The sequence below is a fragment of the Bactrocera tryoni genome, chromosome 2 (genome assembly GCF_016617805.1).
Source record: "Bactrocera tryoni isolate S06 chromosome 2, CSIRO_BtryS06_freeze2, whole genome shotgun sequence".
Classification (NCBI taxonomy): Eukaryota; Metazoa; Arthropoda; class Insecta; order Diptera; family Tephritidae; genus Bactrocera; species Bactrocera tryoni.
The window spans coordinates 74,504,136-74,530,499 of NC_052500.1; the positions used below are offsets into that span (position 1 = coordinate 74,504,136).

The following is a 26,364-nucleotide window of genomic DNA, read 5'->3' on the forward strand; positions in this document are numbered from 1 at the left end:
GGAATGACTTTTTTGGGTTTCAGTTTTTTTGGATTCACCGGTTTTCACCGCTACTTGTGGCGCGCTTGTGCCCATTGTTTTTGCAATACAACAACAGCAATCACATATAAAAAGTGCTTACCAAAAATTATGAATTGCGCTTTTATGCCGAACAAATAGGCATAATTTGTTTTATAGCTACTGCGACAGTGGTTTTTATTATTGTTGTTGCTGGCACGATCGCCCTTTTATGCGTGAGACAAATTTTTGTAACGAAAGTTTTCAACGTCACGATAGTGGTGCACTTTTTATTAGTATTTTGGAAAATAATAACCGAAAGTTTCGAATTGTTTTTTTGAGTTTTATTGCATTCAGATTGTATAAGTTTGTGTATGTGTGTAAAGTTTATTAAATTAAAACGAAATTTTATGACTGATATTGTAATTAGAAATACTACATAGAATTGGTGCGACGAAATGGATTTTAATTCGTATTAAATATGCGTCAATAAAAGAGTTTTCAAAAACAAATAACAGAAAAGCATACCTGAAATTTCTGGAATTAAGACATAAAATAAGACTGAATCAGGTGAAATCTGCTATAAAGATAAAAACTTTACACCAAGTGCCTTGGGAAGCCAATCGAATCCGCCAACAACCTACATTTCAACCTTTTCTTTATTCAGAAAACATTTCTGTGATGTGCAAGTGCATCCATATAAGGCAAACTCACCTAACCTAACCTAAAAAAGTTTACAGAAAATTATCACCATCATCTCCCTCCCACCAATGCAAATGGTATGAGCCGATTAGAGGATTCTTCGAGGGACACAAATTCTCTTATATGGAAATGGGCATGCACGAGAGATCAAATATTGATTCTGATGCTGTAACCTAGCTCTCGAAATATTGTAGGCTTCCAGAAATTTGTAATAGTTTTGGGTGTGATACTTGTAGTTGGTTACGATGAAAATGAAATCGTTTGTAATAAGAGTCTGAGTGACGAAATGGGCTTTAATCGGTATATATTTAAAGTTCTCTCTCTTCATTAGTCTAGGAAAAATAGGAAAAGTATACCGGTGCTTAGATCGTTCTTAGAAACGACTGATGTACTAGTGACACTTCTTCCTCGATTCTTTTGAAAGGCAAAATTCTTTTTATTCAGATACTAAATATTAAAAAATTAAGAACTACAAACATCACCGCTACTCATCGGTATTATGTATCGTCTGGACGTAGAGCCTCAGGAAGGAATAATCGATCAGGTATTCAAAAAGTCCGACAGTTGTTGAGGGTCTACCTTACAACGGGTGATCCAAGTATAATTACTTTTTTCAATAGCCTTTTTTTGAGAGATCACGCATTAGTCGATCTTATTTTTGTTCAGTATTGTTTGGCATTTCATCTTGGAAAGATTTCTAGGGAGCCTGGTCTTGCTAGCTCATCAGCTTTAGAATTTCCTGCGATTCCACTGCAGCCTGACACCCATACCAGTCTTATTACAAAGGTACTCGATGCTATTTTTAGCGTGGTTAGGCACTCTTTGACAAGCATTGAACCCACTGTTAATGAGTTCAATTCTAGTAACGCCGCTTTGCTATCTGAGTGGATGGTCACTTCTCTGAAGGAGGCTGCACTGCGGAGCTGTCAATCTACGGCTAGCTTAATGGCGACATCTACTCGACGTTGTTATTACAAAATATGAAGATATTTTGGTACAAGTATGGCATTGACATGCTTCGGACTCAAAAAAATTAACCAAAATGTGTTGAGTTGACAAATAAGAATGAACGTTGAGATCCTATGCTACACCTTTGACTTATGATACTTATGTTCGTGATAAAGCAGACTTTCCAAAACACATTCCGTAGCCGTGATTAGATGAAAATAGAAATTATTTCAAGCAAATTCGTATCCATCCAAAAAATATCCATCAGAATCGTAGGTTTCTCGTATGTTCTGTATGTTAGTTTAGTTCTGCTTTCTTCAAGCTGGATAAGGAAGCGAAGCAAATGGATCTGGTACTGAACGAGGGCAAAACGAAATATCTCCTGTCATCAAACAAACAGTCGACGCACTCCCATCTTGGTTAACACGTCTCTGTTGACAGTCATAACTTCGAAGTTGTAGATAATTTCGTCTATTTTGGAACCGGTATTAACACCAACAACAACAACGTCAGCCTCGAAATCCAACGCAGAATAACTCTTGCCAACAGGAGCTACTTCGGACTGAGTAGACAATTGAGAAGTAAAGTCCTCTCTCGACGAACAAAAACCAAACTCTATAAGTCACTCATTATTCCCGTCCTGCTATATGATGCAAAGTCTTGGACGATGACAACATCTGATGAGTCGGTGTTACGAGTTTTCGAGAGAAAGGTTCTGCGGAAGATTTAAGGTCTTTTGCGCATTGGCAACGGCGAATATCGCATTCGATGGAACGATGAGCTGTATGAGTTATACAACGTCATGACATAGTTCGGCGAATTAACAGACTGCGGCAACGCTGGGTAGGTCATGTCGTCCAAATGTATGGAAACACTCCAGCTGTGAAAGTATTCGACACAGTATCCACCAGGGAAGGTAGAGGAAGAGGAATACCTCCACTCCGTTGGAAAGTCCAGGTGGAGAAGGACCTGGCTACACATGGAATTTCCAATTCACGCCACGTTGCGGAAAGATGACTGGCACGCTTTTCTTAATTCGGCTATTACCGCGTAAGCGGTGTTTACGTCAGTAAAGAAGAAGAATATTTAAATGTTACAAGCTCGATTATATCAGTTTCAGAAGAAATTCTCACATGAAGTGATTTTTGTACAATAATTCGAAGAATTCTGTTGATCACTTCTAGCTTTGCAAAGCAAAAAATCGTGTGATTACAGCTAGTGCTTTTCAGATAATGTAGAAATAGTGTTCTGGATTGGAAGGTTCAACTACCATTGAAAACATAAAGTAATCAAAAATTAAATAAAAATAATTAAAATTCTTTGTGGCCCAATAATAAATAACACAAATAAAAAAAGATAAACAAATAAATTACGCTTGACATTGAACCGGAAATAAATGACCCTTCTGCGATTAATGCAATAGCGTGTTTATGAGATACGAAGCATCAACCCAATTTCCGTTGTTTTCAAATACACATACTTTTGCCTCCGCTACGCCCACCACCGGCTTAGTCAAGCATACCACACGTTGCACATTGCACACAGTAACTACAGCGAGTGCAAAGCGGAATGAGTCATTTCAGCATTTTCATGCCTTAAGTATGAAATATATGGCTGTTGGCCGCCGAAATGTGGTTAGTTGGTTACGCGTGCGCAAATGCAGACGCGAAGCGAAAATACTGACAAAGCGAGTACAGTGCCACAATGGTGCACATGCGCGCACATCAATATAGTATGTTACTATATAATATTTGCTTAAACTTACACACATACATACAACAACAAGTAGCCGTCGCAGTCTGTCTGTCGGTCTATCTGCTACACTTGTTAGCTTTTTTTATTGTTTTCCAGCGCTTTTTAAGTGGATTTCTGTTACAATTTCCATGGCCACTATGATTTTGCCATTGCTTTAGGCAAGCTTAAGCTGGCGAGGCTGTTTCTGCACCTAAATAAATTAACATAGAGACATACTTATATTTACTTTTCTGTTGAATATGCCGTTGTTATGCACTGAAGCAAGACACGAGTGTGAACAAAATATTGTTTTTTCCGGGTTTTACTCTCTTTTGATTCAATTTTTGCTTTTTGATTACGGTTTTGGGGCATAATTCGGTGACTCAACCGAATGTGGCTCAGAAAAACAAATGAAAATTAAATTTTTGCCTCATTTCCGTTTTTGACTCGTTTTAATTAAATATAATGCAGCGCGTTGTATTTGTATTTGTTGTAACCATAAGTCACCTTTGCTTATTCTCTTACCATGTATAGTAGTATATACATAAGAATGTTGCATATAAAAACCCGTGAAGTATGCATAGTCAAGCGGAATTATGACATGCAAAACTGAAAAACAGCTGATATAAAAATTAAAAAAAAAAAACGTTTTTCTAGTAGATTTGTTTCAATAAACTGAACCAGTAATGAAAAATGTCGATCTGACAGCCCTAAAAAGTATTGGTATCGAGAAATAATGAGTGAGTGAGAGAGAATGAGAGAAAAGAGCAAAGAGAGAATGGCCAAAACTGCCCATTTGACTTTATTGATACGAATTTTATCCGATCAATGGCTCTTATTTCGAAGATCTAACCCTGTTTGAATCGACAAGTATATCAGAACGAGATAATTGAGTAGCGCTTATAACGGTTTTTTCAATAGGAGCGCTACAAAAGTTTAAATAAAAAAAAAACGGTTTGGGATATAAATGAAATTCTTTATTCCTGTGAAAATAAATTCGATGCCATTATGTATAGAACTCAATTTCTTTTGCATGAACACCACGGTCACGCTTGCAGAAGTCCAGACGCTGAACCCAATTTTCGATGGTTTTCAAGCATAAATCGGCCGATACTGCTACAATTTCTCGTTCGATATTCATACCTAGATCCTCAATTGTCGCTGGCTTTTTGGCATAGACCATAGACTTGACGTAGCGCCACAGAGAGTAGTCTAATGGCATCAAATCGCACGGCCGAGGCGACCAATTGACTGGGTCATTTCGTGAGATAACATGATCACCAAACATGGTTTTCAATAAATCGATTGTGACATTCGCTGTGTGACTTGTGGCACCGTCCTGTTGGAACCACATATTGTCCAAATCCTTATCATCCAAATCGGGTTAAAAATATTCGGTTATAATTGAGCGTTAGCGATTCCCATTCACAGTAACGCGCCGGTCTTGATCAATACGGAAGAAGTACGGCCTAATGACGCCGCCGGCCCATAAACCGTAATTTTTCGGGATGCAATTGTGACTCATAGAGTACTTATAGTTTACCATTAGTGCATATTTTGCTTATTAACGAAGGCATTCAGCCAAAAATGAGCCTCATCGCTGAAGATGATTTTTCGATGAAAATCCGGATCATTTTGCAATCAGCCTAACTCACGAACATACGACGATTTTCGTGGTCAAGAGGCCTCAGTTCTTGCGTCAATTTGATCTTGTGGACGACATCACAAAGATTTCCAACCCTTGAGAACGACGTGTGAGAGACTGATTTGGGTCTTCCTCAATTGATGCGCTAGGAGCATCTATATTCTCATCACTACCGACACTTCTTTGTCTCACTGGCACGGACAAATTTTTTGCTGTGCCTGTGAATTCAAATTTTTCCACAAGATGCTCAATTATTGATCTCTCAGGACGATTATGATGACCATAATTTGGATGTAGCGCTCTTAAAGTTAAGGCTAATGACTCCGAATTTCGGTAGTAAATTTTAATAATTTCGACACGTTGTTGGATCACATATCTTTCCATAATGAAATGGCAAACCTTAGTGAGGAGAAATGTCATATATTTATATATTTTTGTAGCGTTCCTATTGAAAAACCCGTTATTAGAGGAAGCATTTTTTCAACCAACGGAATATACACACTCGGATCAGATGTTGTTGTCTCTATTTTCTTGTAAATATTTTTCGTTCATAACTATTCACTTAAAATCTGGCAACACTATTTAAAAATTTTTTCCGGTAAAAATGCAATGTTGTTATAGACATACATATATATTTTTTAAATATTCATATGAAAAATTCGGAACCAGTGGATTTTAGCAAAGTGGATGTTGACAACTACTATTCTACATTATAAGAATACCAAAATTTCCACAATTCACCCAATTTGTGCAATCTAGAACTTTCCCATGTTTCTCCAAAAATTTTTTTTATCAAAAATTATAAACTTTTTTCGTACTATACTGATTTTTGGCCTTAATGATAAAAGAAAAATGTTTGGAAATTCAGTGAAATCACTTCAGTGTTCAATTCGTTGTAATACTATATTCTATTCAAAATAAGAAACCTGTTTTATACGGTCTTGCAGATAACATATTCTTTTACGAAAATTAACAACTTGTGTTATTTTGCTTCTATGTCTTCCATGCGATTCCCTTTAGGCGTCATGATAACACCCTCATATTTATGAACTCTGTAATTAAATGTTGATTGCGTTCACACTTGTGAATGCTAGTTTTCTGCTTATCAACCGATGCATATCTAAATCACTCATCACTCAAGTGTTTCAATTAAATGCGCGCATACAAACATACAAATATACATACAATGTATATTAAGCACTTTTTACCATATATCCGTGAAGTGTAAACATAGTATATATACTGAGTGTGTGTGTATGGAGCTAGATAGATATGGGTGAGTAATTACGGTTTCGACGTTGAAGTTTAAAAATACAATTATGGTACAAAATAAACTTGGAGAACTAACATTATGACTGCAGCAATGAAATTTCTAAAAAAAAAAGTGAATAGATCAATTTTCCTCGAAAATAGAATATTTTGTATGACATTTATGAACTGCGGCCGCCAAACTTTAATTATTTTTAAAATGTTATTCTATCGTGTAGTGCTTCATTTTTACTAAGTTAGCTTTTGGAGCCATTAGTAAGGGTCCACGTAAAAGAGGTATGTTCTCTGAGCGTCATTCACTTGAGAGTGGTCAGAAACGATTCTTTGACATATGATTCAAGCAGCTCACGACTTCTAATCCTCTGGGCAGCCAAAACACACCCTTTTGAAGACGAGCTTGAAGTGAGAAGGCGAAACATCCTTCCTCAAGTTTAGCGCTGTTTTTGGGACAAGCCACGCACAAAAGTACTCCCTATAAAAATAAAAAAAAAACAGCCTCAGATGGGAATTAAGGGAACTGTGGCGCGACAGCTCAAGATCTCTACGTAAAGTTGCAAACGAAACCACAGGTTTCTGAAAGAGGTAAAAAAACAGCTCGTACGATGAGGAGTGTCGTGTCATAGTGGAGATAAAACAGACTGACTACCTCGCAATATTTCAATCGACCACAACACGTTAAGGATGGGATAGATACCGAGAGTTAAAGAGGGAAGCGAGACGCATTTACAGACAAAAAAACAGAGAGGCCGAAATGCGTGAGTACGAAGAGCTTGCCAAGAAGGCCGATAGGATAAATGCTCGAAAATTCTGCGAAAATCCACAAAAAGGAAGACCCCACAATCTGCGCCAACTTCCAGGGTAGGCTCCTAAAAATCGCATATAAGGTTCCATCAAGTGTACATTGTGAAAAATTAAAACCCTTCGTCAACAAACTGATTGGACTTACTATCAGTATGGCTTCAAGCCTGGAAAATTAACAACTGTGCAGATGCCAAATCTTAGACAAGATCTGTGAGAAGAGAATCGACACACACCACCTTTTCGTCGATTTCAAAGCTGCTTTCGACAGCACGAAAAGGTTGCCACTATGTCTGAATTTGGTATCCCCGCAAAACTAATACGGCTGCGTAAACTGACGTTGAGCAACACCAAAAGATCCGTCAGGATCGGGAAGGACGTCTCCGAACCATTCGATACCAAACGAGGTTTCAGACAAGGCGACTCCTTATCGCGTGACTTGCTTGGTTGAGAAAATATTTAAATAGTTTTGATTTCTCCAGAATAGATAAGGAAGCGAAGCAAATGGATCTGGTAGTGAACTAGGGCAAGACAAAATATCTCCTGTCATCAAAAAAACTGTCATCGCACTCGCTACTAGGCTCCCACGTCACTATTGACAGTCATAACTTCGAAGTCGTAAATAATTTCGTCTATCTTGGAACTAGCATTAACACCAACAACAACGTCAGTCTCGCAATACAACGCAGAATAACTCTTGCCAACAGTTGCTACTTCGGACTGAGTAGGCAATTGAGAAGTAAATTCCCCTCCCAAAGAACAAAGACCAAACTTTACAAGTCTCTCATAATTCCCGGCCTGCTATATGGCACAGAGGCATGGACGATGACAACATCTGATGAGTTGGCGTTATGAGTTTCCGGAAGATTTATGATCCTTTGCATATTGGTGTATACGGTGAATACCGCAATCGATGGAACGATGAGCTGTATAAGATATACGACTAAACTGACATAGTTCAACGAATTAAGAGACAGCGGCTATGCTGGCTAGGTCATGTCGTCCGAATGAATGAAAACACTCCAGCTCTGAAAATATTCGACCCTCCGTTGGAAGCACAGGAAGAGAAAGACCTCCACTACGTTGGAGGACCAGGCGGTGTCTACGCCAATAAAGAAGAAGAAGCCATATAAATAACATACATTTATATATAGTGATATATATACATAATACCTATGAATGAATTCGCCTTCGTTTTCGAACATTTGCAGGTAAATATAAATAAATAGCTATATTTGTCAGTCAAAATGCGTCTTCGCATTTTTTAATTGGTTCATTCGTATATCTTATGCAGGCAGGCACGCTGCATAAGTAAATTTGTATGTAAATATGATGTACGTGCTTGAAAGTGAAACTGCAAGCTTGAAAAAATGCGCATGCACGCAATGCTTTACAGTTGTATGTATGTGTATGTGTATAGATAAAAGTATTTTTTTATTGAAATGCGGTGCACATGTCCCAAGTGCCGATGAGCGGATTATGTAATCAGCACAGTGCGCGTAAAATTTGAAGAATTCTTCTTTTTATAAAGTTTCGCAAGCGCTTTTTTACTTTTATACTTTATTTGCCGTTGCTTTTAATGAAACTTATACAATAATGGTTTTTATCGCATTTCGGTTGAATATCCGCATTATTTAAAGGCGCCACACGCACATATGCAAACATATGTGTGAGTGTATGTGACGTGAGTCCACATTTGAATGCCGGTGACGTAGCGAGATTACGCTGATTTCTTTGGCATGGTGAGATAAGAGGAAGTGTGACAGATAAGCGGCGTCAAAAAACCAGAATATAGGTGAAAAAGCAACAAAAAATTTATAAAAAATAATCAAAATAATAACAATTTTAATCTCTCATTTTAATATGATTTTTTTCTCATTTTAATTTTTTTATTTTTTTTACTTTGTTGTGTCTTAATCATCTCGTCAGGCGTATACTTTTATCAAAAATTGTTTTGCAATTACTTACTTCCAAATTTTCTGCTGGTTATGCAATCATTAAGAAATATCTGTGTTTTTTGATTTATTGTAATTGTTTTTATGACTTTTGTTATCAGTCAATTCATTCATACCAATTTCCATTGTACCGATAAGATTAATCCGCACCGCAATACCCATTCAGCAACACTCCGCCCTTCTTATAAAAAAAATTGAATATTTTTAATTTAAATTCTAATTTTTATTTACCATGGTTAAAATTAACCAATTTAGGTCAATTATGCACCGTTTTTTTGGATAACTTGTTGTCAAGGTTGTTGAAGGTAAGCTCATAATACCATGTTCCTGAAAAACTCTCGCCTGTATTTGGAAAAAAAACTCAGACAACCGATTTTAACCAGCTTCTCTTGTTGCAAATTTTTCAAAAACAAAATCATTCGCATTGGACGAGAACTGGTAATAATCAATTGGTGTCAGCTTCGGTAAATAAGGTGAGGGTAAAAGATCTTCTCAACCAAGCTGCCGAAGCTTCTGGCGAGCCACTATCAATGTGCTGTGGCCTGGTGTTGCCTTGAAGGATTATAAGACGGATCATAACGCGGCTTCCAGTTGAGCAAAATTAACCGCTTCTAAGCGAGTGCCTTCTTAAAGGTCCAATTGTTGACAATAGAGGTTCGAATATGAAGTTGGGACGTAAGAGATCGCCTCATAGTTGCAACTCATTGTTCTCGCATAAAAGAAAATAATGGATTCTTGTATTTTTTCTAAATTTATTCTGAAATAATGATGAGTAATTTAAGAAAAAACGTCTCAAGATACCTTAATCAATGAACTTTCCATGAGACAGAATTAACATCGGTGTAAGTAGGACTCTTGTGGCTGTTGTTTATGTGAAAACGAAGTATTATAATTATCATCCATTATTATCGCTACTAAAGTGGACAGAAAACAACCTCCAAATTATGCTAAGGAAGCAAAGGAATGCTATTGAGTGATCAATTTTGAACCAGATCCGTACCTATAAAGTAGACTCATCCATTGAGAACACGAATAAGACAGTTTTCAATCTTCATTTTTTAATCATTAACAACCTATCCTTGCACGGACTGAGCGTATTTGCAATCTTGCGTTAGCTCAACGTACGCTGAGCTGATTCTCCGGCAATGTACTCAGGAGAAGACTAAACGTAGCTAAATATTCTACATAGTACACTATATATACATATGTACATACTATAAAAAGAAATGTTCTGAAAGTTGGCAACCGTTTTGGATACCTCCAAACGTAATATATTTTTATCTTGGAATTCAAGTAATTTAGTCTTCGACTAATTGACGAAATGTCACATACATATACATATTAAGTATACTCTGGTAGTTAGTCACGTATTTATTTTATATGATTTATGAGAATTTGTTTAGTTATGAAACCCTCTGTATGCCCTTCATATATTATACCCTGAACAGGGTGTACTAAATTATTGTATCTAACAGCCAGAAGAAAACAGAGGGCACTCTATAAAATATACAGCTGTGTTTATGAAAATAGTATTCATGGGTTCAAACTGTATAACACAAAATTAAGCTAGAAATGCATTCGCCGTTAAACGAACGTATGGAACGATTTGACGCATTTAACGTCGAGATCTTAAATTGAAAGCCTACCAAATACAGCTTGTGCAAGAACTGAAGCCACTCGACCTTTCAAAGCGACATTGCTTCGCACTAGCGTTCTCGAAATATTCCAAGAAAATCCGACGTTTTCAAGCCAAATTCTGTTCTGCGATGAGACAAATTTCTGACTCAATGGGATATGTACAAGCAAAATTAGAGACGAAGAGCAACCAGAAGATATTCAAGAGCTGCCATTTCCTCCAGTAAAAATGTCGGTTATGTATGGTTTGTGGGCCGGTGGAAACATCGGTTCATATTTCTTCAAAACTGATGCCGGTGAGAACATAACCGTTAATTGTGACCGTTATCGCACCATGATAACCGACTAATTGACGGCTAAAATTGAAGCCCGTGATCTCGGCAACATTTGGTTTAAACAAGACGGCGCCGCTTCCCACACATAGTATTCGATTCAGGTCTTGGAGCAAAACATCACACGTGTCATTCGCTATGTAGTTGCCAGTCGAAATGTTCGAACGAGTCATCAAAATTGGACTCAACGGATGGACCATCTGAGACGTAGCAGCGGACAACATTTGAAAGAGATAATCCTCAAAAAATAAATGCCGAAGATGGTTCTTTTCTCCATTAATTTTTAAGTTTCTGTGTTTTTTCTTAACAAAAAGGTAGGGAGCCGCGGAATGGATCACATTTTAGCTGTCATGCAAACTGAACAAGTCAAGCTGAAGCTGAAATATCGGTAAATAGTAGACAAATATGCACATACAGGTATTATATACATATATAGACATTTTTGTTTGTATGTATATATGTATGTCTATTTAAATACGTGTGTTTTTCATTAGCGTTTTGCTGGTTGGCATTCATTAATCGCCCCTAACGTTCTCAAGCAACAACACATTCTTTCTATTACTCCAACGAATTTCTCGCGCTTCATTTCTCGTACATTTTTTAGTACTACGCTTAATGTCGCCTATATGTATTGCATATTCACCTGTGCTACCTTTGGATTTTGCTTTCATTTTTTATGTTTATATGAGGCAGCAGCTAAATTTTTATCTCTCTTCTTTCTTACTTTCCGATTCTTAATGAGTTGTACTTCATTTTAAGGTCGTCAACGCTGTCGTTAAGCTACTTGCTGCTGCCGACTTGAACTTCGTTTCATATAACTTCTGCTGTGCGTAGATTAAGTAGTTTTCTCAAGAGAGTAATGTGAGAGTGAGATTAGAAGATTAAACGAAAAAGATGAGGAGGAAAATAGAAATAAAAATAATTTGCTTTTCATATGATAAGTTTTGTGATTACACATTGTTTGTCATTTTATAGCAATCGTTTGTTGATTTTGTTGTTGCTTATGTCTGTTATACGATGATAATTTGAGCTCAGCTGGCTCACAGCAATCGAATAAAACAACAACAAATAAATGAAATAAATGAGTGAACGAACGGCACCTTCGTGTGCACACACACATATACACTTACAACAGGAACAACAACAAACATCACAACAATCTATCACAGACAGTCAACATTAGCGACACAACAAAAAGTCACAAATGAGCAGCAGCAGCAGCAGCATCCAGCGGCCAAGACTGGCTGTGAGTGAACTCACTGTGCAGTCATCAACTTCACCGCCGCAACAATAACGACAACAAAGTAGTATGAGCCACAACAATGAGACGTGCAACAGCAGCATGTCATCAGTGAAAGTTGAGTGGTGAAATGAAAGAAATGTTTGGTTGACAATTGAGTCGGCTCAGAGGCTGAAGACGAGGCTGCAGACAAGGCTGTGTAGCTGACAACGCAAATGTGCAGCTTTTAGTTGTTTACTGTTGTTGGATTGCGTGTAAACTAACACTGATCACTAATGTTATGGAGAACGATTTTTCTCGATTTTTTTCAAAAAATATTTTTAAAAATTTAAATCCAATATTCTTTTTTAATTCCTAAGCAGATTATTTTATTTGATAACCTAAAAAAAATACCAAAAATTATGATAACTTTTTTCTAAAATTTTTGTTTTCAAGAAATATTTTCCGGATCTAAATAATATCTATGTACATATATGGCGCATTATTGTTTTTTTATAAACTAAAAATTATAACTATATAATTTATTACAATTATTTTCTTACTTTTATGTTCAGAGTTTTTAATGGAATATTGATGTTTTCTATTATATACTCGTATGTAAATATATAAATAATGTTTTCAAACTTTTTATTTATTTTTGTTTTTTATTAGTATTATTTTTTCGAATTGTTTTTAAATGAAAAATATATGTTCTCTAAGCATTCTGGAAAAAAAAATTAGAAAAAAATATGAAATAGGGACGCTACAAAAGTAAACCAATTGGGACAGCAATCGACGCCATATTTTCTTCCGTTCTTTTGGCATTTCTCTTTAATAAGGTTTGCCATTTCATCATGGAAAGAGATACGATCCAACAACGAGTCGAAATTACTAAAATTTACTATCGAAAGTCAGAGTCAGTCACCTCAACTTTAAGACTTCTACGTCCAATTTTTCGTCATAATCATTCTGACATATCAACAATTGAGCGTCTAGTGGAAAAATTTGAATACACATGCACAGTACAAAATGTTCCCGTGTCAGTGAGATAAAGAAGTGCCCGTAGTGTCGAGAATAGTGCTGCCGCTGGTGCATCAATTGAGGAAGACCCAAATCAATCTCTCACACATCGTGCTCAAGCGTTGGGCATCTCTGTGACTTCGTCGGCCTACATCCTTACAAGATCAAATTGATTACTCCATAAGTCACCATTACATGCCTAAATAATTACGGTTTGGTGAGGTTTATGGGCCGGAGGCGTCATTGGGCCGTACTTCTTCCGTGAAAACTCCCACACCATGTAAAGACTAAATTTGCCTAAGGCGAAGAGCTCACTTACCGCGATTTGCCTCGACCTGGAAGAACCTTGCGAGTACGTAACTACTGGGTTGAGAGCTACTTAAATTTATGTGTATCTCACTCATGCAGTAATAAACCGCAAGGGGACAGCGAAGTTGCCGGAAAGTTAAGTTTGGTACATCTTTAACTATTATGCACTACGATCTTAAAATTTTTAAAATTGTCTACCAAAAATATCACGTTTTATCACATGTGACGTGTTAATACGATTACCAGTTTGACTATTCATTAAAATTTCACAGTGTCGCTCCAAATGTTTACAACTGGTCCGCAGTTGCCAGCTCCGTGAAATTTCGTCACTCCCTCTAACCTTACTAATAGTATGTACAAGCTGTATTATTAGATTAAGTTGCTAGTTAGCGCTTATTAGTGAGTAATCTAATATTATTTTTGTATTCTAATTGAAATATTCATCATTCTGCATTAATTTTTCTAATGTTAATTTTATAGTAAATAATTTATTCCCACTTTTAATGCCCTTGATTTTGGTTTCACCTTGAAAACACACCTAGAGATGTGTGCAAATATCTTGTTTGTAGTTTTACCTGCAATTCCAGCTAATTTCTAAATTGTTTGCAAGTCGTTCCCCTGACGTTGGGTAACAAAAAAAATCCCGCTCATATGACTTCATCAAAGCGGCTTAGAGTTGACGTTTGAGAAAAGCAAAACACCAACACTCGCAGCGGTTACGTATTGAATAGCCGTAAAAGTCATAAAAACATACAATTTACTTGAAAGACATTAAAAACACAAATAACAAAAAAGTCATATGAGTGACAATGGCGTCAATTAAAAAGCAATATGACGCGTAGATTTATTCAAATGCAGGAGAAATAGTTATAAAATGTAGTATAGGTGTATGTTTGTATGTTTGCATCTAGCTGCGATTAGTGTAATTTTGTTGCATTAATAATTATTCAAAGCCTTTGAGCCAGTATCATGTGTACATAATCTCTAACAATTAGTGTGAGCTATAAGTATTTATACGAGAGTTGCTTTTTATTTGCCGGGATTTTTTAACCCTAGCATTGCAATCTGTCAGCTCAAAGCTTCTTCGTAAATTTTGGCATTCTTGAGTATGGATAACATACTCAGAACGTTTTGACATACGTGCGCTATTTGTATTGCTTACAGTAACTTTAAATATTCACCACGGAAAAATAGTGGAATGAAAACTTGAACATTTTGCGCCATTATTTTTTACAACTTTTGACGTGCTGTAACTCAGCAACAGTGGAACGATGAACTTAAGGCAATTTTGATGATTTAGTATATATGTACATATATGAAGTGCTACCAGATACTTGTACATGCAATATTTTTTAAACATTTGATTGTAGAAAATTTTGTTTCATGTTGGATCCCACACAATTTGTCAATCGCTTTAAAAGAGGCTCGTGTCGTTTTTCGAGTCAAATGATAAAAAAATACGATAGCCGTGTTTTAAAACACGTCGATGACGTCATGACAGGTGATGAATAGTCGAATGACTTCTCTTTATTCGCTATTATAAAAAAATAAACTAAACGGTCTACGTTTTTCAATAACTGAAAAGGCAGTTCATGTGTTCAGAATGCATTTTTGGGAGATATTTCAGTTAGGGTGGCAAAATTGTTGGACGATTGGTTCAAACGCATGCAAAAGGGTGTATCATCTTAACATAGAATATTTGAAAATGATGAGCGGCTATTTTTGATGATTAATGTTTTTTTGTTTTTTAAACCCGAAATAGAAAAGGTGACCCTCGTATATACATTATTTAACAAGTTTTTCAATAAGAGCGCTGCGAAAGTTTTTTAAATAAAAAAAAACGGTTTGGCCAATAAGTCAAAGACCAACCGCTCATTAACCAAGCGACAGTAGGATAATTATCCGAGACATGCTTCTTAGTGGTTTCCGATCAATATAGGACGATCCGAAGTGATCGTCATGTAGTTTTTAAAGAAAAACTTTAGAAACACCGGAAAAAACTCTTTATTACAACTCTTAAAGCCAGATTTCTAACTTTCGGCTGGATAGACAATTTAGAGAAACAGCCGTTTTTTTGCAGTCAGCCATCAAAATTGAAATATTTGCTTGCGAAGTCGGAAAATGTTGAGGAAATCGATCAGATAATGCATATCTTCGAGTCCGATTAGGTTTTGATATAAAAAGAAGCTCAAGAATGGGTGCCACACAAGTTAACCACGATGAAAAATAGTGGCCGTGGTCGAATCACGGTCTAAACGGTGACCAAGCCAGGATTGAGGATGGATCAGAAATATTTTGCTGGGATTGTTGGCAAGGAAACATCTACTATGAGCTCTTCTACTCCAGTCAATTTCACAAGCTGAGGCGAATTTGTCGCGAGCCACACCATTCGCTATAGACAGGATCATGTACTTATCATATAGAACCAGACTTTAATCTGGATACATAAGAAACTCCCAACCAAGTCTGGTTTTGGTGGAAGACAATCCCTCTCCTATTGGTCAAAATTGACCATTTCGAGGCGATAGTCCAATTGTTGACAGAACAGGCTTTATGTGATTGAGGGAACTTATCATTTCTTAGCAGGCCATTATTTAAGAAAATCATGTACAATAGTATGACACAAAGTCTTGTTCATCTAAAGCCAAGGAATTTTCCATCTTTTTGACAATTTATGGCTTCCATCCCAAAAAAACTACGCCTGCTTGGCTACCAAAAATGACTCAAGCAAATTTTTGATACCCTGATCTAATGTGAACCGTATTCCAGTGAAGGCGTCCAGCATCGACCGGAACAAATGACAGATAGTAGAGGCAAGCTCGGGGCTATAAGGCGAGTGAGACAAAACTTCCCAGCCGCTGTTTTCCAAATAGTTATTAACTGGTCTTCTTTTCAAAATTTTTGTTAGCTGACGTTGCCATGTGTTATTGAATATGTTATATAATTAATTAGAAGATTTTCAATATATATTCTCGTATTATCTTTTTCCAGCTATTTCGCTACTCAAGTGCAAAGTGCATACAAATATGAGTACAAAAATGTAAAATAAATCACTTGTTGATTACATGCAATTAACTACATACATACATATGTATAATGAGCGGCTACAAATTACAAAAAATGCAAAGGGTACTCATTACATCTATTTATAAATATTACAAATATATGTATATATCTATGTGTACTATATGTATGTTTAGAAAACTTAATCATAATTCAATTTAATTCATAAATAAAGCTATCAGGCCAGTTATGACATAATTTCTGTGTTAAAAATACTATATTTACTAAACACATATACATATGTACTTATACATGTACATACATATGTATGTGTGTACTTGTGTGGCCAAGTATTTATGTTACGACTTGCAATTCATTCAATCCGATTTGAAGAGGCAGACAATACGAACAGCTAATTACACTACTTTCCCTATAATACCCAGCAAATTATTTTCGAATACTTATGTACGCGCGTTCAGTGCTTCAAAAGCGTTGACATACATACATATTTACCTGTATATATGCACGTAAGTATTTCGGTGTGTATTAAGTTAAGTATGTTATCAGTTACGATCGGAAATTCACTAAATCTCAGCGCTCAATACGAACAAGTTGTGCAAGAAAGGCAAACAAAAACTACACACAAGCATATGCAATAAGTTGTTGTAAACTTGATGTTGTTGTTGTTGCATGAAAGCAAGTAAAACGAAGAAAAATTGCCAGCAATTCCACGACATTGAGGTCAATCGTTGATCATTGTTGTTGTTATTGTTGTAATTGCTGTTAAGCGAAGATGCTTGTAAAAATTAGCAGCTCGTGCATGCGGCTGGAAGAAACGCTCGCAGCAGAATCTAGCACTTAGCACTTTTGCACACACACACACACGCGCTCAGACAAAGCAGCAAATGCGGAATTTTTACAAGTGTTTATTGTTGTTTGTTTAGTAAATAAATAAATGTTCACTATGTGTGTAAAAAAAGCTATTAAGTATTGAAAAATCCACAATTCATTAGAGTTTATTTGTTTTTGTTGCTGTTGTTGGTCATTCTTTTGCTGACTTCTTTTATTTGTAGGCTTTTGCTTTTGCTGAGCAAACATTTGCTTTGCTGTTCGTTCTCTATATGCAAGTTTTTCATTTTTTTTAACTCTTTTTTGCAATAACAAAGCGTAACATTGTAAAAGAGTGGCTAAAAGATCTTTTAAATAAAATTTCACCATTTACCCAAATTTACCGAAGCAATTTAGCGCGCTCAATTTGTAAAGGTAAATGGTGGCGTGAAGAATTTAACCCACAAAATTCTAAATATGTGTGTATGTATGTACTTTTGGAAATGTGAAAACTAAAAAACTATTTAAAGAATTAAAAAAAAATTAAAAAAAATAAAAAATTTTAAATTAAAAAAAATAAATTAAAATAAAACAAAATAAAATTTTCAAATAAATAAAACAAAATTAAAAATTTTTTTAAAGAAATTTTGAAGTATTTTTTAAAGAAGAAATTTTGTGAGAAATTAATAAATATTAAATAATATATAATAATAGAAAATATAATTGTAATTGAGAAGAACAAAACCGTTTTAAAATTTTTGACAATTTATAATTTAACCATATTTCCAATATCTTTTAAGTAATTTTGCCAATAAATATTAAAATTGCAATTTTTTGTAAAAAGAAAGAAAAGCACTTTTAAATTTTTGAATTTTTTTAAATTGTGGTTTTTTTCAAACAATTTTCAAATGTTTTCGAAATAATTTTGTGCATAAGCATTAAAATAGTAATTTTTGTAAAAATGAGTAATATTCAAATATTTAAAGAAATGAGAAAAGGCGTTTTCAAAGTTTAGAAATTGTATTTTCTGAAAGTATTTTTATATATTTTCCAAGTAAGTATTGTACTTTTCTTACAAAAAATTAAAATCGTAAAAACGGCTTTTTAAAATTTATGATTTGAATTATTTAAAAAAAATTGCAATATCTTCCTAGTAATTTTGTCAAAAAATATTAAAGCTATAACTTTTGTATAAGTGAGAAATAAATGAAAAAAGCATTTTTAAATTTTCGAAATCTTTGAAATTGTACTTTTTGAGAAAAAATTTCTAATATTTTTGAAGTATTTTTGTTTAAAATATCAAAATTGTAATTTTTAAGAAGTGAGAAATATACAAATATTTAAATAAATAAATAAAAGTATATTTTTTAATTCTCATCATTAAATTTTTATTTTTTTTATTTTCCATTTTTTCGAAGTAATTATGTAAAAACTACTGAAGATGTAATTTTTGAAGAGAGAAATATAATAATATTTAATTTGTTTAAAAATACTAAAACCGTAATTTTTACGGAAGTTAGAAATACACAAATATTTAAATTAATAAAAAAATATAATTTTAAATTCTTAAATTTGTATATCTAAAAAAAAGGTATTCCATATTTTCGAAGTATTTTTTTTTTTGATAAATATAATAATACTTAAATAATTGGAAAAACATTTTTAAATTTAAACTGTAGTTTTTGAAACCTCCTTAAATATCATTAAAATTTTAATTTATTGCAGTAGAAAAATATAAATATTGAACATTTCTTTATTTTCATCATGAAAAACTGCTGAGAGCACAAAAAGTGGTGCTAATTATTTTCACTCTGACCTCATTTGACAGTATCAGCTGTTTCGCTGACGTCACAATAGTATTTGTGTACAACAAATGCGGATAATATTTATTCGAAATACTTGTAGTATAAATATGTAAACAAAACTAATAAGTGTTACAACAATGTTGAAATGAAGAAATATACATGTACATATGTATATGAAATTCTTTTAAGATGAAAATCTTTTATTTTCACATTGATATAATTTAAGTAAAAAAATTAAAATTTTTAGCAAAAAAAATATGTACATATGCATGTAAGAATATAGTTTTTTCGTTAAAAAAATTTATAATTATAATTTAAAAATATATATGTAATTTATTTCAGTACAAAATATATTTTTTTAGAATTGTTTATTTTATATATTTTTACCTAAGAGACGAAATTTTTTCTAATTTTCGACGCGCGAAAACACTCTCAATTTCAAAGAGGGAACTTCAAGGCAAGTAAGTGGAAAATACTAATTCTTTTGATTCTCAAATCAGTTGACAGTATCAGCTGTTTTTTTCTGAGGTCACATTTGTTAGATTTCTTAATGCCCTCGCTTTTGCGAAAAATCTGTAAAGCAAATAATATATTTTTTATATTATATGCACGGATGATAACTGTTAACAGCGAGATCTTTCATTTAGTTTTATTTTTAAGGCAAATTGACTTTTATTAAACCAAAGTTTACTGTCGCCGCCAACTGTAGCACAAAATCACATTTAATGATAGTATTATATGCTCACAGCGTTCACCTTAATGAGGAAGTAAAAGGCATTATTAAAGTGCAATTTTTTGTGGAAGTGTCATAATTCAAAGTTTCATGAAAGTTTTGCTGATATTTTACATTGAGATAATGACTGTTTTTATGCGTTTCAAAAGTAAATAAGCTTTAGAAAGGGAAAGATAATAATTACAATAGGCAGGAGCTTATTTTACCCTAAACAGTTAAGTATATGTAAAAGAAATGATGATGATCTGAGTCGATATTCGAGAACTAATCCCTTTGATCTCCAAGAAGCTTTTCATTTGTCGAAACTTCTGATATCGCCTTGCTGACCGATTCATATCAAGATAAAATCTTTTTATACCCTTTTATAAACTCGGCTGCAATTCTCAGAAAGTTTATAAAAAAAATAATAACAAATATAAGCGGTGACTAGAATAAAATAAATATAAAAGTGAAGTAAGTGCAAATAAATATTAAAATCCCTGTAAAGATATTTATAAATATTTATTTAATGTATTTTTAAGTATGCTTATATAAATATTCATACAAAATAGTGAATATTTAACACTTCAGATATTAATTATCTGCGTCATTTGTCAAGCGGTATGGAACTCACATTATCATATCGGCAAGGCAAATTTACATACTTAAAAAAAAATATTTTTCTTTTATTTTATGCAAATATGTAATATGCATATATTATTGTTATAAATAGCGAGAAGAAAGTTCTCTGAACCTAGCATTTTACTTTAAATAAAAAAATAGTAATAATAATAATAATAATATACTATTAATTAAACAAAAATAAAATTAATTGTTTTTTAGACTTACATTTATATGTTGTTGTTATTATCCATTAAAGTCAAAGTTAGACTGCTTTCAAAGTGTGAATTGTAGAAGATTTCTTAATTAAGTTTTTAGTTGTGGGATTTTAATTTTTTTTTAACACAAAACTGCGAATTTTTGAATTTACTGTATTTTGGTGAACACTTTTTTCTACTACTTCATCCAATTGTATGTTTTCTTGTTTGTTTTGTAGTCTCACTTCATTTCACTTTACTTAGTTGTGTAAAGAAATGCATAAGTGTTGACAGAGTTGACCGATGGAACATTAAACGAACGGCGGAATGAAAACAGAACAAACGCGAATAGGAAATATATAAGTAGAGCAAAAAAAAAAATAAATTAAGAAAGTAATAAAAAAAAATTAAAAAAATATGTATGTATATCTGTAATATCTTAAAAACTTGTAGAAAAATTACAATTTTAAAAAATTAAAAATATACAATATTTAAAAATATATATAACATTAAAGCAAATTTTAAGTTCAAACATAAATAAAAATTTTAAAAACAATATAGAAATTATAAAAAAAAGTTATTTAAAAAAATTTAAAAGTTTCATATTAATAAATCCAAAATAAATTTTAAAAGCATTAAAAAATTAAATAATACAAAAACTAGATAAAAATCACAGTCATAAAAAATTTAATTAAGCAAAAATATTAAAAAATGTAAATTAAATAAGGTACTAAATTAAAAAAAAAGTTTAAAAGCAAAAAAACATAAAAACACTAAAAACACTTAGAAAAAAATTACAATTATAAAATAAATGTAACTTAATAATATGTTTATTAAATATGAAAATTAAAAAAAAAATAATAATTAAAGCAAAAACAAAGAAATTAGAAATATAAAATTTTAAAAAAGTATAAAAATATTAAAAAAAAAAAATGGAATTAAAAAATAAAACTCAAAAAACAAATTTAAATGGCTAAAAAATAAAATACAACAATTAAAAAAATAAGCAAACAATATAAATTAAATTAAAAAAATATTGAAAAACAAAAATAATAATATTTAAAAGTATAAAAAAATTATGTAACGCCAAAAATAAATTATAAAAATTAATAAAAACATAAAACAAAATTTAAAAATCGAATTAAAAAAATAAAATTCGAAGCATAAAAAAATTTTGTAGCCATTTAAATTTTTTTTTGCTTCGAATTTTATTTTTTTAATTCGATTTTTAAATTTTGTTTTATAAATAAAGTTATTAATGAATTAAAATATGTATACATAAAGAAGAAATTAATAATCCAATTCCAAAAATATAAGTAAACATTATAAATTTAATTTAAAACCAAACAAATTATTAAATATTTGAAAAAAATCAGAAACGCCAAAAATATATTATAAAAATAAATAAAAACGTAATAAATTTTCAAAATCGAATTAAAAAAAATAGTAATTCAAAAGATTAAAATAGCTAAATAAATTAGACACAAAAATTAAAAATACAACTATTAATGAATTAACCAAATATATACATATGTATGTACGTAAGAAAAAAAAAATAATTCAATTAAAAAAAGTAAAAAATAAATTACATTTAATTGAAAAAAAATAATTAAAGTCAGAAATATTTAAAAGTATGAAAAAAATTAGAAATGTAAAAATAAATGAAAAAAAAGGTTAAAAAAGTGATTGCAAAAGTAAAAAAAACTAATTCAAAAAAAAAAAAATTAAACAAATAATCAAAAATAAATGAATTAAAAAAAAATAGTACCTAATTAAATCAAAAATTAAAAAATAAAATGCATTGAGCTAAAAACTCTAAAAACACCACTCATTCGCAAGCGCACAGAAAGAGGACGCCAGCAAGTAAGGAATGTGGCAAGGCGATTTCCGGTTTTCGTTTGTTCCAGCAGAAGTGCTATGGTTTCGCAAACAAAAACAACAATAGCGCTATAGATAACAAGCAGCTACAACAAACAACAACAAGTAGTGATTGTAAACAGCTAATACACGCATATGTAAGTATGTATGTGTATTACATATGTACAAATGTATGTTTGCCTACAGTCCCGCAACCATTGAGGAACGTGCACAATTATGGCATGAATCCCGTTGTGCCACAACACAACTGAAGCAACAACGATGACGACGACAGCAACTCCAAGCCGCTATAGTAGCAAGCGCAGCAAATGCGCAAAAACAATGCAGAGCAGCTGCAATTGCAAGCAACTCTTTCACTGTTGCAACAACCAGCCGGTGTTGTTGTTAGTTTGTTTTATTCAATATTGTTGCTATGGCTTTGCCACTGCGGCAAGCATAAACGACGGTGAAGCGAAACTTGCAATCAGCGGCAGTAAAAGGCAGACAACCGGCTGCAAGTGTGTGCATATGTATGAATGCATATACTTACATACATATGTATATATATAGTATGTACATACATATGTACATGAGCAGGTCTCATGCATGCAATATAGGGATGACGGCAGCAAGCAGTTATGTAGATATCGTCTTGCACCTGTGCGCGGTGGCTGCGCGCATGCGTAGGAATGTCATACAGGCAACTTGCACAACAACAAGAACAAGTAGAAAGTAGCTACATATACACATACCCACACACACACATGTTATTTATGTATACAGTGGCGTTGGAAATGCAAATTGTGCAAGGAAATTTTAATTTTTTACTTTCCTGCTGACTTTGCAACGCTTTAACTTGGACTTGCAGCTCGCAAACTGCAGCCACTTGCCGCAGCTCGCACAATACCTATGTACTTTTCATGCATTGCGCTTATTCCGTGCGCTATCACTGTTAATACCGCTGCCTAGCGGTTTTGCTTCAGCGCACGCGCCTCGGCGTTCAACTTTTTTCGCACTCTACAGTCGCCGCGCAGCTTCAGTAAGTCTGACTTTTGCAACGTACTCTTATTATTATTGGAAAAGTTTACTTTTTATACGCTGAAATGATCAGCGTGACGAACTGAGGCGTTTTAGCCATATTCGTCTGTCTGTCCGTACGTTAGTATATAAGCGAACTTGTCCCACAGTTTTTGTGATATCGTTCTGAAATTTTGTACACGTTATTTTTTTCTCAAGACATTGAATATTTGATAGAACCGTCGAAATCGTTTCACTATAGCATATAACTGCCATACAAACTGACCGATCATAATCAAGTTGTTGTATGGAAAACTTTTTTATTTGATAAAATATGTTCACGAAATTTGACATATGTTATTGCACATGGCAATGCCATAATATCCGAAGAAATTTTTCAGATCGTACTATTATAGCATATAACTGCCATACAAACTGACCGATCATAATCCAGTTTCTGTATGGAAAACTTTTTCATTTGACAAGATATCTTCACGAAATTCGGCATGAATTATTTTTCAAGTGAACGCTACAATTTCCGAACATAATTTTCGGATCGTACCACTATATCATATAGCTGCCATACAAACTGGCCGTACAAAATCAAGCTAAAGATGTTGTTATACCCTTTTCAGCTATTTAGCTGTATTAGAGCTTTTCTGTCGCCGAAGTTGAGATTTTTTCTTGTTTTGTTATCATTCAGCTTCTCGTAACTGCTATTCCGTCAGCTTGCTACAGCTGCGCAGTCTCTTAAACTTTTCGTTTGGATTTTGCTAGTTGCCGCTCGTTGCCCCTTACTGGTGCTGTCTGCAGCTCAGCTTATTATTATACTTTTTTAGCTGCTTCTTCGTTATTTGTCTGTGCTTTTGCTGTTTGTTACATCTGTTGCCTAGCTGCTTTTACGACTGCGACTGTTGGTCGGCTAGTCGCGCTCTTCTGCGCTGCGACTTGCTAGAAAATTTTCACCGCAATGCTTTTACTAACTTTTGTTGTTGTTTACTGCTGCCGTTAAAACTAACTATGTTGCCATTATATTTGCTTGCTTGCCTCTTTCGGTTTCTTGTCTGCCTTTTCCCTTTTCCCCTCCCCGCCTACTTAATGGTAGCACTATTCTGTTTGTTACTGTTTTCCGCGTCGTCTATCTGAAGGTGAATGCACTGAAATCATTTGCACGTCGCGTTTGCCGTTTTATAAAAGTAGCAATCAACTTTTGCAGCGTGTTGCATGTACATATGTACATACATATATTGTATATATATTTTTTTTTATAGGTCACTCTCTAGTTAGTAGAAGTTTGCACGTTTTTATTATAATTTTAAAAATTTTTCGTTGTTTGGTCTACACTTTGGTCTGCTTAGATACTCTGCGACAATTTTCGGGTCCACTTAGCGTTTGCTCGCACAGGAACCGGGAACTGAGAACTGGTTACATAAATTAGGTCAACATGCATCTACCGACTACGTATAGTCAGAGTCGTCAGTCAATAACTGGAGCCATTCAGTCACCAACTTGAGTCAGTCAGTCACCAACTTGAGCCATTCAGTCACCAACTGGAGCCAGTCAGTCACCAAGGCGCTACGATCAGCCACCAACTTGAGCTAGTCAGTCACCAACGTGAGCTATTCCGTCACCAAGTTGCACCAGTCACTCACCTACAGCTAGTTAAACATAAACAGTTAGCCGCTGTCACATCCAGCTTCTAGTTTCTGTCAATGTGGCTCACAAAATTTGTCTGCGTCTGCGTTTCCACCAAATTTTTTATTATGCAAATTTTTCAAACTTCTCTTCGGCTTTGCGTCCCCACCGTTCTCTACTTAGTGCACGAAAGTTTTTAAGTTTTTAAACCACAATTTACACTTTATTCTTTATTTTAGTTATTTCTTTGTTGTTGTTTAATTTCATTATGTTTATTTTTGTAATTTGCATTTCTATCTTCATTCATTCGAATGCTAAAGAAAATACTAAAAAATAATAAAAAAGCAAAACAAAAAAACAAGCGCTCGGCAGCACAACGTTTCTAGACGACAGCTATAAATACCGTGCTACAACAAAAACTCAGCAGCTTTGTGCCAATAGTAACATTAAGCCGCTGCTCATACAAAAGTAGCTTCGAATCTTCGCTGCTTCACAATCTTCACCGTCATAAACGTATTTTTTTTAACAAAAATCATTTAGTACGTGTAAATATATTAAGTGTGTATGTGTGTGTATTAAATTCTGCTGCCACACTTAGCCGTACTTCTTTGTTTTCTATACCACACACACACACACGCGCATTCTTTTCACATTCTCTCCACACTACACTGCACTTTTAGCCAATTTCTAACCATTCGCCAGCGAATGCTTGTGTTTGTATGTGTGCGTTTTATTATATGCTCTTCGGTTTTTTGTTGTTTTTTCACTGCTTGCTGTTACCTTCTTTAGCACTTGTTGTTTTCCGAGCTACGTACTAAGTATTCCGTTTCGCACAACCTCAACCGACGACAGGTAAACGCAGACTGACTTTGGCACTGAACCGATACTCAGCTACTACTCGTCCAATTGGTTAGCCCCGTTGCAGCACCCACTCCGCTATTGTCCATGACGTCACTACGAAGACCACGAGCACTACTACTAACAACACGACAACAACAACTTCTACTACGCGTATTAATGCCATCGTAGGTGCTCGTGGCTTTGTATGCCCGGCTTCATGATCATCATTGTGTCGTTTGTTGTTTTTGTTGTTGTCAACAGTTTGGCGCTTTTACAGTTGTTGTTG

At 33.9% G+C, this 26,364-nt stretch overlaps 1 protein-coding gene across 4 annotated transcripts in view; it reads right to left on the reverse strand.

Moving 5' to 3' along the window:
• LOC120768035 (myosin-VIIa) overlaps positions 1–26,090 on the reverse strand; it is a 65,653-nt gene extending 39,563 nt beyond the window's left edge. Inside the window, exons 1-2 of one of the 4 annotated variants that reach the window (XM_040094528.1) lie at positions 26,019–26,090; positions 20,761–20,988 (exon numbers count right to left, since the gene is read on the reverse strand). The gene's annotated coding sequence lies outside the window, so the exon portion shown is untranslated. The other 3 variants (XM_040094531.1, XM_040094529.1, XM_040094530.1) reach the window with 3 other exon arrangements.
• Positions 26,091–26,364: the final 274 nt, after the last annotated feature.